The sequence below is a fragment of the Podarcis vaucheri genome (assembly GCF_965113315.1).
Source record: "Podarcis vaucheri genome assembly, chromosome: 4".
Classification (NCBI taxonomy): domain Eukaryota; kingdom Metazoa; phylum Chordata; class Lepidosauria; order Squamata; family Lacertidae; genus Podarcis; species Podarcis vaucheri.
Genome location: NC_138762.1, coordinates 34,127,837 through 34,142,272, shown reverse-complemented (window position 1 = coordinate 34,142,272; position 14,436 = coordinate 34,127,837). Strand labels below are relative to the sequence as shown.

Here is a 14,436-nt window from a genome sequence, read left to right as displayed (position 1 = left end):
AATCAGCATGTCCAAGAAAGAGATATCTATATCTTCACATGTTGCCACAACATAACAGAATCAAGGAAACATTATGACTAGGACCCAAAGAACTGTACAACCAGTTCAGTGAGACTAAGTGGGCTTTACACTTGTTTTTCTCTAAAAGCAAGCCACCTGGTCAAAATGGCAAGTTCATTGAATTACTGAAAATATAATAAACAAATCTTCTTGTCTTCTCTTGTGCCAGAGAAAAACTAAAGGTATTACCATTTTATAGAGTGATTTAAAATGGCTATGTAAGTTCACTGGGAAACTTCACAACAATTTTCAAAAACTTCCCTTATCTGAAAAGCCCATAAGCCTAATTTAAGACTCAGAAGTGACGCAGCATGCCCCATTATCATAGTTAGGGGCAATCTCTTAAGCATGTCCTAAGTTACACCTGTTGATTCTGAATCTATGAATGGATTCCAGTAGTTTCAAAGAAAATAAGCATGTCCATTTTTCTTCTTCTCTACTTATTTTGTAAATGTGTAGATATATCATATCAAAGACCCAAAGAGGGAAGTGACAGCTAGACCTCCAGTGCTTTGTGGGAATCCATATGCTGTACCTATAAATCTAATGAGCCAGAATTTTGACAAGAGCACCAGTCATATCAGCTGGAAAACTCCCCACTGAATTCATCAGTATCCTAGGGTGGACCATCCTAATAGATCCTTCAACTCTGCAGAAGGGAAAAGATGTTGAAAGCCTAATTTCAACAGAAAATTATCTAATGATGACGAAGGGCTGGTGTCAATATCCCCCACTTTCAATCAACCTTCCTACCCAGTTGAGAAAACAAGTTCCAGAGTGTGGCCTGCCACATGCACAGGACCAGTGATATGTTGCTACAGCCCCACAGTCATCATGGCAGCCATGAAGTCCGAAGCCACTCCAGAGCCAGTCGCCTCAGTATAAATGTTGGAGTCCCCCAAAACCAGCAGTCTGGGAGTCATCACCATCGCTTCCATGACCAGCTATGTCAGATGGTAAACCAGCAGAATTCCTAATCCAGGTATCCCCAACTTTCGGCCTTTGAGATGTTTTGGACTACAATTCCCCTCATCCCTGACCACTGGTCCTGTTAGCTAGGGATCATGGGAGTTGTAGGCCAAAGCATCTGGAGGGCCACAGGTTGGGGATGCCTGCCCTAATCTGTCTGGATTGCCCAATGCCAGGAATGAACGCTCTAGATCCCCTGTGTGGATCCTCTCGTGAGCTTGAACCTGCGACTGCTGAGTGAAACGTTTTCTGCACTCAGAACATCCACTTCTGTACAGAGAGCCTGGAGACTGAGACAGAATCTCTACAGACTACAGCAACTCCCCCTCCCCGGCCCACAAGTTTGTCCTGATGCTGCACTGATTACCCTGATGACTGGCGCCCACCAACTACACATATAGATTTATGGGAAAATTTGACACATTAGTCTTCTGGAGGAGGAGGTGGGAAGGGAAAAACCAATTGTTTTGGTAATGTTTATGTAATAAAATATTTTTAAATGAACAAAAATTCCTTAGCATGGATGAGTTATACAGAATGAAGTATACCTTGCAAAAGCAGACTTCTTGGCTTAGTAGAAAATAGGCGTATTTAGTTGCTTATTATGTACACGAGGATCCAAAATGTGTTCTTTCTTCACTTTAAGTAACAGCACTGAAAAATACATTTGTGTTAAGTATGGAACCAATTTAGTTGAATAATTGGTGTTGAGACAGTAGCTAGAATTGAGATACTCCTTCCATAGGAATGCACTCTAAGTTGCATTGTAAGAGGAGGTATAATAAAAAACTGGATGTAGTTGATCATACTGTAATGAAAGTCTACATTTACCTTTGTATGCAGTACACTAGGTAGTAAAAGAATTCTACAATTTCTTCAAAAAGTAATGAAGTAATAGCTCAAGTTCAGAATATATCTCTGTAGCTGGGAAGCTCATTTCGTACTTCTGGGTTTCCCAGAAGCATCTAGCTGGACACTATGGGAAGCAGAACTTTATGTCAGATAGGCCTTTCCTCTGCTTAAGCAGAATGCTTCTTACTCTCTTATAAAAAATACCCCAAATTTATATCACTGGTGTTAAAAGAAAAGCTGGCAGGACCACAGGAAAAGACTTTATTATTTGTTTACAGTATTTATTACCTGCCCTTCATTCTAAGGTCCTAGTGTGGGTTACAGGATTAAAACACCATATTAAGAACAATTTTGAACAACTTATAACCTCTATCTGTGTAACCCCTAAATATGTTCCAGTGGGCTCCCCCAACCCTCCAGAGCTGATTTATGAGGTGCGTAGAGAGGAGAGGGCAGGGAAGCTTTATTGCTCTGCTAGAAGCCCATGCACTAGCAGAACTGTTTTGCTGGATACCACCCTAGGTATCATATGTAACCTGCATATGAGGTTGTACACTGCATATCAGAAAGTGGTTTCGGCATGTACACCGAGATGCCCAAACTGCATGCAGTGTATGCAGTGACCCCAGGTTGTGTTCAGGTAGGTAGCCGTGTTGGTCTGACACAGTCAAAATAAATAAAAATTTTTTCCAGTAAGTAGCACCTTAGAAACCACCTAAGATTGTTCTGGGTATAAGCTTTCATGTGCAGGCACACTTCTTCAGACGAATATCTTCTTCAGATATCTGAAGAAGTGTGCATGCACACGAAAGCTTATACCCAGAACAAAATTAGTTGGTCTCTAAGGTGCTACTTACTGGAGAATTTTTTTAAAATTATTTTTTATTTATTTTGACCAAGTTGTATGTGTTTTCTTGTTTAACTTCTTTTTTAAAAGTATAATCGTTTATTGAGAACAAACATGATAACATGACAAAATAGTAATTAACTCTGTCAAAGAGCTGAGCTTCCAGTATCAACACAAAACACAACATAGTGCAGCACATATCATTTGCAAGCTAGAGAGCTGGCTTCAACCACTGAAATCAATGGGAAAAACCGTGAAAAACTATGCAGATTCCAATGAGACTTAGGTGCCCTTTCCCATCTTCTGCATCCAGGCCTGTGTCAACTAATCCACTACCCAATTCTTTAGATCCTAAAATCAGAATATTTAAAATGTACCTAAGTTTATACCACTGGTCTAAAGGTCCTTAAATTAGTATGGAAACCATTTAATATCAGCCGTATCAGCCTCTTCTTATTGGCAGTGAAAAATCTAAAAAGTATGGAATGCCAGTGTCTCTTTCATATTAGCTGTAGTGAGGGGCTAACTAGAATTATTGGTACACCTATTATATTCCAAACTCTCTTTTCACATGTTTGCAAAAGTACGTGTTAATCAGCATTTTAATTTAAAAATAAATAGTGCATCTTGTAAAAAATAATAATAACCCATAATATCATGTTAATATGTATGCTAAAATTGAGGCACATTTACAAGGTCCAATTTTTGAAGGGGAAATTCTTAGCATTTTATTAGAACTAGGTAGGTCTGTTTGGGTGCTTCTCATCAAGATCGTACCTCAAACACGCATGACCACCACTTATTCTATTTCAGAGTTTTTCATGCGGCCTTGTTGTTGTTGTTGAAATGTGCTGCTGATGTTGTTAAAATGTTTATACAACCCTTCATCCGAAGATCAAAGCGTGGTTTTTTAAAACATAAAATCATTACATAATTGAAAGAGCAAGGTGCAGAATTCAATTAAAAATGGGGACCATTGGCAATCTTTATTAAGATTTACAGAACAATCCTTTTTTTGTGGGGTGGGGAGATTCTGCAGCAGAAGTACAACCACTTCATAAATGGCTAGCTTGCTACAATCAGGGTAGGAGGTGGGAGCTTTTCCTTACCTTGAGAGGCTGTTCAATCAGAGGGTTGGAAAAGGGCCTAGTCTTGGGATATGTCAGGGGATTCAGGGTCTACTGGATCCTTGGCTGTCCCTGATATGCCCTGGGAATGCCTCATTTCAGCCCCCACTACCAGTGCAAGAACACCAGTGAGAGATGTATGTCTGCAGTAGGGACCTCCAGAACCCTAAGTGTTGTTCTGTTAGTGGTCCTCCTCCTCTGTTAGAACTTGCCCCATTTCCAATATCCCTTCAGCTCACTTACCTTAGTTAAAAAACCAGTTCTTCTCAATAACTGTGTGTGTGTGTGTGTGTGTAATAATGAACTAGCAGGGTGAAATCATTTTACTTCCTATCGTTACTTTTTATCATCTGCACATACCTCAGTACAGTGGTACCTTGGTTTGCAAACAGTCTGGTTTGCTTACGTTTTGGATTACAAACACGTCAAACCCAGAAGTGCATGTCCCAGTTTGCAAACTTTTTTTGGATTGCAACCCTTTTTTTTTTGGATTACAAACAAATTATTTTTGGAGGCCCCATTGGCAAAAGCATGCCTTGGGTTACAACCTGTTTTGGTTTACAAATGGACCTCCAGAACAGATTATGGTTGTAAACCAAGGTACCACTGTATTCCACCACGAAGCATCTATCACCAATATGATTATAAGAAAAACTGCCCTACTTGTAGCAAACACTCAGACCACAGTGGCCATACTCCTACATTGACAAGTATGCTATATCAGTGGTCTTATGCATGCTTAACTCTGTGATGGATCCTAGCTATTAATTTTATAGAAAATTAATAAAATGTTTATATATCACCGGCCCATTCAATTCTGACCAAGTTATTTGGAGAAAAAAACAGCATTTTAGGTTAAATGTACCACTGTTGTGGAATTCCTGTCCCTACAGCTGTCTTCATTTTTAAAAATAATTTTAAGAGGTAAAATTCTCTGTGCCATCTCACTTGCTCCTCTTTCTTAATAGAAAACGACTGCCGTGACTACCCCCATGTAGCAGCACTATTCACCATCAGCACCTCTGCACTCCCCATGTGCTTAGAGAACAACTGATTAGCACTTTGCATAATTAACCTGATTAGCACTGTGCATAATCAAACTGATTAGCACTTTGCATAATTAAAAAGAAATAACGGCAACAACAACAATAACTAGGTAATATCAAAAGCTGCTAGTCCGACAGCCAATTTGCTAGCACCAGGATTAGTTTAGTGTAGAATCTTTTATTCTTTAAAACCTATTTTAGGAAGTACACATCTCGAAACGCTATATACACTGGAAACAGTTCCAATAAATTGGTGGTCACCCAGAAAATGGTAAATTCTAGAACTGATAATTTAATACGAACTGTTGGGAGACTCGTTCTCAGTTGTCTTATTGCTTGCCATCACTAATCTTGTGAATGTGCAAGTTACCAAATTCACATCCTGAGCAGACAGAGAAAATTGGAACACTCTGTTGGAAGTGGCTTCATGCTTCCTTTTCTTCAACATGTGAAATAAATCCTTTCCATCTGCCCTGTAGGAACTTGCATATGTCTTCACTCTGAGTGATGCAGAAGACTGCAACAATGTGAAGGAATAAGAAGCACAAGATGCTTGTGCTTCCTACTCACTCTTCACTGGTATAACATCTGAAGTTGCTTTTACTTTGAAGACAAAGCCATCTTGGGAACCTGGATGTCACTGATCATTCTGGATTCTGGAAAAAGAACTTACAAGACAAACAGACCAACTTTCTGGCACTACTGCAAAATTCAATTTTCTTACAGTTGCCTGCCATGCTGGATTTCAGATGTCAACATTTGTGGCAATATCTTAGAAATATGCTTGGAATGGTTTAACATTATCTGGAACTATCTAGAGTTCTGTAGTTTATCTAAACTTCAAAATAATATTTAAAGAGACGGAAATCCGACTAGGTGGACAACAGCATTATTGACCCTTCAAAAACACATCTTCTGCAGCTGGGGGTTCACATTTTTGAATACTTCAAGGAGAAACCATTAGCAAAGGACATTTTATAGCACAAAGCTAAAACATATATTGCAGTTCCAAAGAACTCAGTCACTGCAAGATAAGAAGTCAAGTACTAACTGAAGTGTCATTTCTACAAACTGTTATGCTTCAGGAGTAGGGGGAGGTGCTGCTAAGGAGATTATTCAAGTCCAAATGTTCCTGGGGAAGGTAGTTCCAGTAATTCTGGGAATGATGCCAATTCCTAAGCTATATATGTAAATATTTTTAAAACACTAATTTAATATACGTGTATTTTAAACACATATATGTCTACGTGCATACATTGCTCCAGTACTGCCATGGCAACAAGTTAACAGTTAACAGAAAACTCACACATCTGATTGAAAACAGTTTTTAATATATAACTTCAACACACACACACACACACACACACACACACACACACACAGAGGTGCCTTGGGTGAAAGCTTAATCCAATCTATTCTCGAACAATGCAAGGGTCAATTTAGGTAGACAAGCTCATATGGAAATGAGTGGAAGAATCCCTGAGCAGGAAGAGAATGTGATAAAACGAGACAGAATTCAAAGTCTGATGCTTAAAACTTTCTGTGAACTAACAGAGAATAGTCAGTCTGGTTTTTGGTATTCTCTGGAGCTATTTAAGAAGGACTTTTTTGTTGTCTAAGAAATTAGAGAAGAAACAAAAATAAAAGAAGTTTATATCTAGACACATTTTCCATCTAGCCCATAATAAGAAAGCTGTTGCCAGAATCGAACGTAAATATATTTAGCGTTCTTCTTTTTAATTAGAGATGCGAGTGATTAGACATGAGACTTTCTGCATGCAAAGTATATCCTCGGCCGCTGAGCTACAATCGCTCCAGAGTTTGAAGCTAATCAGAAGTTCAGAATACTAGACTTGCAGGCTGATCTTTCCTAGGCTTGCCATACATCTGGAAAATTCCAGACATGCCAGGAAATCGGATGCCTAAAATGGCGTCTGGAGGGGAAATTCAAATATTAAAAGATGTCAGGGATTTCCAGGACATGAGGAAACATGGGGTTTCTTTTGGCTTTCTGTTGTTGTTTTTTCAGTTTTTTGTTTTGTTTTTAATTCTGGGAGAGGCTGCGCCCCAATGCCAGTGGAAGTGACAAGAAGTCACTTCCCTTGGCTGGAGAGTGGCTGGGGGAGGGAAGCGACGCAGCGGTAAAAAACCTCAACAAGGAATCTTGTGGATGGGTAAGAGGGTCACTGGTCCTGACTGTGTGACTGTGAGAGGAGAGGGGGGGGCAGAGAGAGGGGAGCGGAAACAGCTGAGAGGATGTAAACACTGGCATCACATGATCGCATTATAGTCATGTTTCCTTCTCTTTTGGACACTGGGTTGCGTTAGGTGGGTCTCCGAGAGGCAGAACAAGCGGAGGCAATTCAGTAGCCAATAGTTTCATTGCTGCAGCTCCGGTGCAGGTATCCCCTTGTCCTGCTACCTCTCCTTTGTTCCATCTCTAATATTCCTCTCTAACCAGGTTTCCAAGGGTGAGAAGTGTAAATGGTTGTGGTGCAGGAAATCATGGGCTTGCTGCTGTAAAAGCAAGGAGCATAAAGGAGCATAAAGTTTTTAAAAATAAAAAAACCAACGCAGGTAAAAGCAACGCCTCTTCCCATCTGTGTGAAGGAAATGTGAACTTGCCATTCCTATTGTGATACTCCTATTGTGATATTCCTATTCCATGGTGAGGTGGGGCAAGGCTTATGTTGTAACAAGTAGCATTTATTGAGACTATTTACCTTCCACCTTTGATCCAAATTTCTCAGGGCGAGGAGCAACAATTTCATTAAAATAACATTCATAGCCATGAGCAAATATTACTGTTAACTTCCTAAACATGCATAAAAAGTGGTGTTTTGCGCTGGCAATGAAATAACAAAAGCGACAATGCTAGCTGAATTTCAAGAAGCAGGGTGTTTGAAAGCCAGAGTGCCACCATGGAGAAGACGTGCTCATACATCACCACCAAATATAGTGCACCCACTGCCAGGACACTAAGTTGGACCTCTCAGCCAATCCTAACTCTTGGAAAGACTATATTTATAACTGAGAGAGGCATTCTTCCAAGTATTTAGGCCTCCAGTTGTTTGGGGGCTTTATAAGTCTTCTGTAAAACCTTGAATTTGGACCAGAACCATGTGGGCAGTCAGTGCACAACATGTATAATGTATAATATGGGTTTGACTAGTGATTCCACTTAAAAGTCAAGCTTCTGCATTTTACACAGGCTGCACTTTCCAAGTTGTCTTCCAGAGCAGCCCTTCTAGACTGCATTACAGTAATCCAAATGGGAACTTAACACAGCATGGATTATCCTATTCAGGCTGCCCCTTGCAGACACTTGGGTCTCCGCTGAAATCAAAGACACAAGGGGACTGCAACTCCATCATGAACAGAGCTGCTCACCTAAGTCTCAGATCCAGGAACCACCCAGCTGTGGCATGCCCATTTTTTGGAATTCAGTTTCAATTTATTTGCCCTCGTTACAGTGCTCAGACAAGAGTGCAGAACTTGCATGGCCTCGTCTCACTCTGATGACAGGAAGAAATAGAACTGAGGGTTATCCACATATTGGTAGCACCCAACTCCGAATCCCGATAACCTCACAGAGCTAGGGACCTGTGTAATTCAGATAGGGTACAACTGGATAATGCCACATATATATTTTTTGCCAAAGAGGAAGAAATGTTTTTTTTTTTTTTTGCTACAGCTCCAAGCTGGTGTAAGGATGTACTCGTGCTAAGAAGTGTGGGCCTGTGATGCAAGGCTTAAAATCTCATGCAGGGAGCTAATGCCAGCTCCCTTTACTGAAAAACAAGCACCAGTGGTTGCTGCTACTTTGATACAGGGTCAGTTTTAGCACCAAATGGTAATCCCTTGTGTTAGTTTTGGTAACTCTGAGTCCAGCAATATGCTCTGTGTAGCTTGAACAACAGAAATACAGTATCACACCTCTAATCCTAGTAAGATGACTTCATGGGCGAAATGGTTGCAAAATCATCTAGGTACTTTTAACATACATTAATAGAATGGTTTATTTCAGTGCTGCTATCTTCTCTTTTATACAGACCCTCAAGTATATAGGTTTATGCAAACATATCTATTTTTGTGGATGCACAAACAGGGCATAGCCTGTTCAAGATATATACTGAATTTTACATAAATGTCACATTTATATTACAACTATGTATGTATAATTTTCGACACACAGAGAAAATGGAAGAACAAAGGAATAAACCTCCTACAAGAAATTTAAATAGCCTTTTTTAGAAATCCTCATCCGAAGTTAGAGGGCTTTTAGCAATCGTACATTTATCTCTTCCAAAATACACCTGCTTTCTTTTCCCCTCTTTTCTCTTCTTTTGCCAAACTAAATATTTTTCCATCTAATGACTCTCTTTATTAGACAGCATCTAATTTGCATACATTTACATACAATTTAACTGCTTGCTTCTGAGAACAAAGAAATGGCTCCGTATTGTACTGAAGGACAATACTCAGAAAAGGTATAAAAACCAGCTAGCTCAGTGGCTGTGTATTCTTTTTGTTTCAGAAATACCAGGATTTTTAAACACTCCACTTAAAGGGTGAAAAAGATTATTCCAACAGACAATGCGAAAAGATACAGTGCAGCTCCCTTTTAACACATTTTCTCTCTGGCCTGGTTAATGGGATTTAAGGTCCAAGCTTTCTTTGCTTCCCTCTATTTCTTTTATTAGATCTGATGGATTTAATTCTGTCACATATTTTAGTTCATATTTTATTTGTATAAAAAATTATGCAGAAGCTCAACTTCAATGCTAATTCAGTACGCCCACCCTTTTCCTACAATGGGAACTGGGACATGATTGAACAATTTTGGATGGGCATGAAGTATATTGATTTCAGTGCTCAATGTTATTATCGGGGGTATGCTAAGCCTATGAGGACTTTACCTTACAGCGATACATAGAGCAAATACAAGCTTACCATGAAGCCAAATGAGAATCAACATGATGGAGTGGGATGCAAGGTTGAGCTCTACTAGCAAATATAAGGAGGGATTGTTTTCAGAGCAGGAGCAAGAAGCAGCAGATGTGTTAAGCCCTCTAGTTCCCTAGAAGGTGAAGAAGAAAGATGCTTAGAGCTGCACAAGAACACAACTTTTCATTAAAAAGTTCACTGCTTAGCATCTGCTTTAATTCAGTGGCATACAAACTGTTGAAATAAAAGTAAAAGAGCAAGTAAAAGAGAGCACACAAACTTGAATATCTACTTTCACTACTGTCTTCAGACTAGCAATTTTTTCAGTTATTATCAGAGTTTTATAATATAAATGCCACTGGAGATATTAGGTAGGCCTCAGAACAACAGGAGATGCAACACAAAGGGCACTTACAACTTCAACTGTCAATATGTGCAATTAACATGTCTAATTGTCATAGTAACTTGGAAAAACTCACTTGCAACTGTTAAATGTTTCCATTTTAAAGAAGGAAGCATCACCAATCTATAGCTCTTCCAGACCACCTGTTTTTTCACTATGCATTGTGATTTCTTTACACAAAATTTGCTTCAGGATTATACACTGGCATTCTGAGTTGCTTTTGTTTGTTTGCTTTGCATGGAAGTAATAAGCTGTTACCCAACACCACCATTATTCTACCCGTTCCAGTTAATTTCCTGTCACTTTTCTTACCACAACAAAATAGGTGGGCGGTGTGTGTGTGTGTGTGTGTGTGTGTGTGAAGTTTTGCTTTTGAAACAGGTTTGGTGCACAAGAACCCCAAATCTATTTGGTCGTCCTCTTCCACCAAGCAGGCAACTTCAAGAAGGGTGCACATGAAGTAGACGGAGGAAGAAGACACCCATCTAGCCAGCAACCTAAATTTGCTGGTATACAGTTGAATCATAACTTGAAAATAGTGACAGTCTGGTAGTGGCCCTAGGGAAGCGGTTTAGTAATGCTGGCCACGTGTCCCGGAAAGCTGTCTGTGGACAAACGCTGGCTCCCTCAGCCTGAAGCAAGATGAGTGTCGCAACCCCATAGTCGCCTTTGACTGGACCTAACCGTCCAGGGGTCCTTTACCTTTACCTTTTTTTTACCTATTAGAACTAAACAAATGGGTTGATCATAGAGTCCTACTATAAGGAGAAGATTCACTTTTGAAGGAATCTTCAAAAATAATTAGATGCTTTAGTTTCTTCTAACTAGATGTGACAGAATCACGGCCACCTAACTAACTGCTATCTCCTTGTCAAATTCCATAAGAAGAAAATAGGATGAGAGAATACAAAGGCAGGGTTTGGCAATTAAATCTAAGTAATCTAATGGATTATTGGTTAAAGTTGCCACCTTAAAGCTGAATAGAAGCAGAAAACAGAAAATCTACATGAAACTGCTGGACCAGTTATCTGGCGTTATGGAGTTTGGTATGCTGATGTCACCCATCTCTATTTTTCCTTTTCATTCAACCCAGGTGAAGCAATGAAAGGCTTAAATGCTTGCCTGAAATCAGTGGGGAACTGGATAAAGGCAAATGAACTTAAGGTAAACCTAGATAAAACAGAATTAATTGTAGTGGGGAAATCAGTGGCTGGTGTGTAAGGACCAAGTTCACAACTTGGGGTTACTGCTTCTGGATTTTTGCTAATGTTATAGCTATACTCAGTGCTGGAATGTGGAAACCTGACCACTGCTATTCATGCCTTGGTGACTTCTAGATCAGACTACCGTAATGCACACTATGTGGAGCTGCTGCTGAAGATAATTATAAAACTTCAGGGAGTGCAGAATGTGGCAGTCTACTGGATAAGAGATTGAGACGGTTGTTTCCATATATCCTCATCTGTTTCTGAAGCACCTGCACTGGTTGACAGTTTATTTCTGGGCTTAACTCAAAGTGCTGATTCCAGTCCTGAACATTCCTGATTATGTCAAGCCCTCAGGACTTAATCATCTCAAAAGGCCCTGCTGCGAAATTCATTTAATGGGAAAGCTCTATTAGCCTCTACCAAGCCCAGGGTCTTTTTTGTAGCAGCCCTAATGCTAAGTTTGAAGAACTCCTACTTTGATAAGCATTAGCAAACAAATAAAAGAAAGCCTTTTCATTTTAGTTGTCCTTTGGGAATTCATTGCTGTTTTAGCCTGTTCTTTTTTCAAACAACAACTGCACTGTATTGTATAGTCTATAAATCTATAAATAGACTTGAAACCTGGGTAAATAGCTGTCTATAAATATTTTAATAAACAACAGGATAAGTCACACAACAGACGGTACAAACTAGGAGACATAAACTGCAGGCCACCAGAGTTCTGGTGGAATTAACTACTAGTAAGATGCATCGCTACAAATGTACATTTGACAAGACAGAAAAGGATTGTGCACAGCCAGTATACTCTAAAGAATCTTACACGAAGTTCAACAAATGCATATAAAACTCAACAAAGATAGTGAGCCTTCAACTTCCTACACTGATCTAACAAAATATGGCTCAATTTAAAATACTAGACTTTTTACTCATTAAACAACTGGCTACACATCACTTAACCTGATGGCATTAGCCAAAACTAAAGCATTGCCATCACTGTCCCAATTATTCAGCTACCCATTGCCTTTCAGTGGGCCATTAGGCTAAATGGCTTCCCTGGGAGAACAACCCAATACAACACATTTTCTGATTAAGCACAACTAGAGAATATTCCACAATATCCTATAACTTGTGAAGGTTTCTGGTCATTTAAAATCCTCCTATCCCATCTGTTTGGTTATCAGGCCAAACTGGAATCCTGGAAGCATCTTCCTAATCCTAATAAGCTAAATTGTCCAGCAGGATTGGTCCTTCTGGGGAGCATCAGGTCTAGCCAAGAGTATGATGCACTAGTGTGATTCTCTGTACTGAGCAGGGACTGAAAAAACTTACAAATGAAAGCCTTTTCCATTCCATGTTTTGTATCAATGCAAGGAACCTTTTATGTTTGATTGACATATAAGGATTTATTTACTTGCTGCATATATAGCATCTTTTATATTCTCTGTGTTCTTAATTTGCTTTTTTGTTTATGTATGCTGGTATGTCCCCCCCCACCTCATAATTAGATATTTATTGATATATTTTTCGCTAAAAACCAAAACAAACTAAAACAATACTTTGGCACAGGTAATATGTAAAACAAAAATAAAGCAATGGCAGGCAATTATATTGCTACAGCAGATATAATGAACAGCCGTGAACCAAGGTAAGGGAAAGTATATGTCTCTGTGTTAAGTGATAAGCCAACACACACACCCCTCTTCACAAATCATACATGGCAAAAGCATGGACACAGGCACTTGCTCAGTTCATATAAAAGGCAAGTGAGTCTCAGGCTAACTCACTCATTCCTTCTCTCCTTGTTATACATTCCATTTTCCTTGCTTCTGTGGCAAACCACAGTTTGCTGTTGCATGCACGCTGGCAAATCATGGTCTGCATTTGCCTTCCACACTATAATTGTAAACTATGATTTGATCATTATTTGCAAATCAGGTTTGTAAGGCATATGTTCACATAGGTTCACAATTCAAATGCATAACCAAAATCTGATGGAATCCATAAGCACCTCATCTCAGCCTTGTGGGCCTTTTCTACCTGGCCTAGGTGAGCAAAGCCGTGGCTAACTCCAGCTATAAAAAGCTGAGGTGGCTGAGCAGACTATTGGGTTGGGGCATTGTTTAGGGGGTATTTTGGGGGGGGGGTGTTGCTGGTTTTACGGCCCTGTTTAAAATTGTTTTTTTTTTACTTTTTTAAGCTTGTGGGTTTTTAAATTTTGGGTTTTTATTATTTTTAAATTAAGGGATATAGGATGCACCTTGGAAGAGAGGAGGTGGAGAGTGCAGGAGCAACCCTAGTCACAGTGGTTCTGGACAAGAGAAAGTATGGGGTGGGGGTAGGCAGGCTGGAGAAGGGGCACAGGGCACAGGTAGGAAGTGACCATACCTTGTCCAGTCTGGGGAATTACGGTTATCCTATCAGCTAGCCCTGGGCTCTGCAGCTGCTGTTGCTGAATGCCAGCTAAACTCTGAGACCTCCCTCATCCATTATCTGATTATGGATGAGGAGGCCGATCTCACCTTTATGACTGATGTTGAGGAGCCCCATACTGCTGGTTTTGGGGGACTTCAACACCCATGCCAAGGCAACTGGCTTTGGGATGGCTCAGGACTTCATGGCTGCCATTATGACCACGCGGCTGTCCCAACATGTCATTGGCTCAACACATGTGGCAGGCAACACTCTGGACCTTGTTTTCTCAACTGGACAGGAAGTGAGTGATCTGAAAGCTGGGGGGCGGGGGCGGGTATTGACAACAGTCCTTTCTCATCATTAGATGACTTTCTGTTGAGATTAGGCTTTCAGCACTTTTCCCCCTCTGCAGAGACGGGGGAACCTATCAGGATAATCTGCCCTTGGAGAAAGATGAATCCAGCGGGTTCATAGATGGCTCTGGGGGGTTTTCTGGCTGGTATGACTGGGACGTCTATCAAATCCCTGGCTGACTTCTGGAACATCCAAATAGCTTGACACGGTC

At 40.1% G+C, this 14,436-nt stretch overlaps 1 protein-coding gene across 13 annotated transcripts in view; it reads right to left on the bottom strand.

The window, feature by feature from the left end:
- ZBTB20 (zinc finger and BTB domain containing 20) overlaps positions 1-14,436 on the bottom strand; it is a 511,117-nt gene that overhangs the window by 379,176 nt on the left and 117,505 nt on the right. For 8 of the 13 annotated variants that reach the window (XM_082221566.1, XM_082221570.1, XM_082221558.1 and 5 more), the window contains exon 3: positions 9,855-9,981. The exons of 2 other annotated variants lie outside the window; for them this stretch is intronic. The gene's annotated coding sequence lies outside the window, so the exon portion shown is untranslated. Of the gene's footprint in view, positions 1-1,577; positions 1,684-9,854; positions 9,982-13,844; positions 13,958-13,978; positions 14,058-14,436 lie in introns of those variants that run through there. 3 more of the 13 variants (XM_082221564.1, XM_082221568.1, XM_082221569.1) reach the window with 3 other exon arrangements.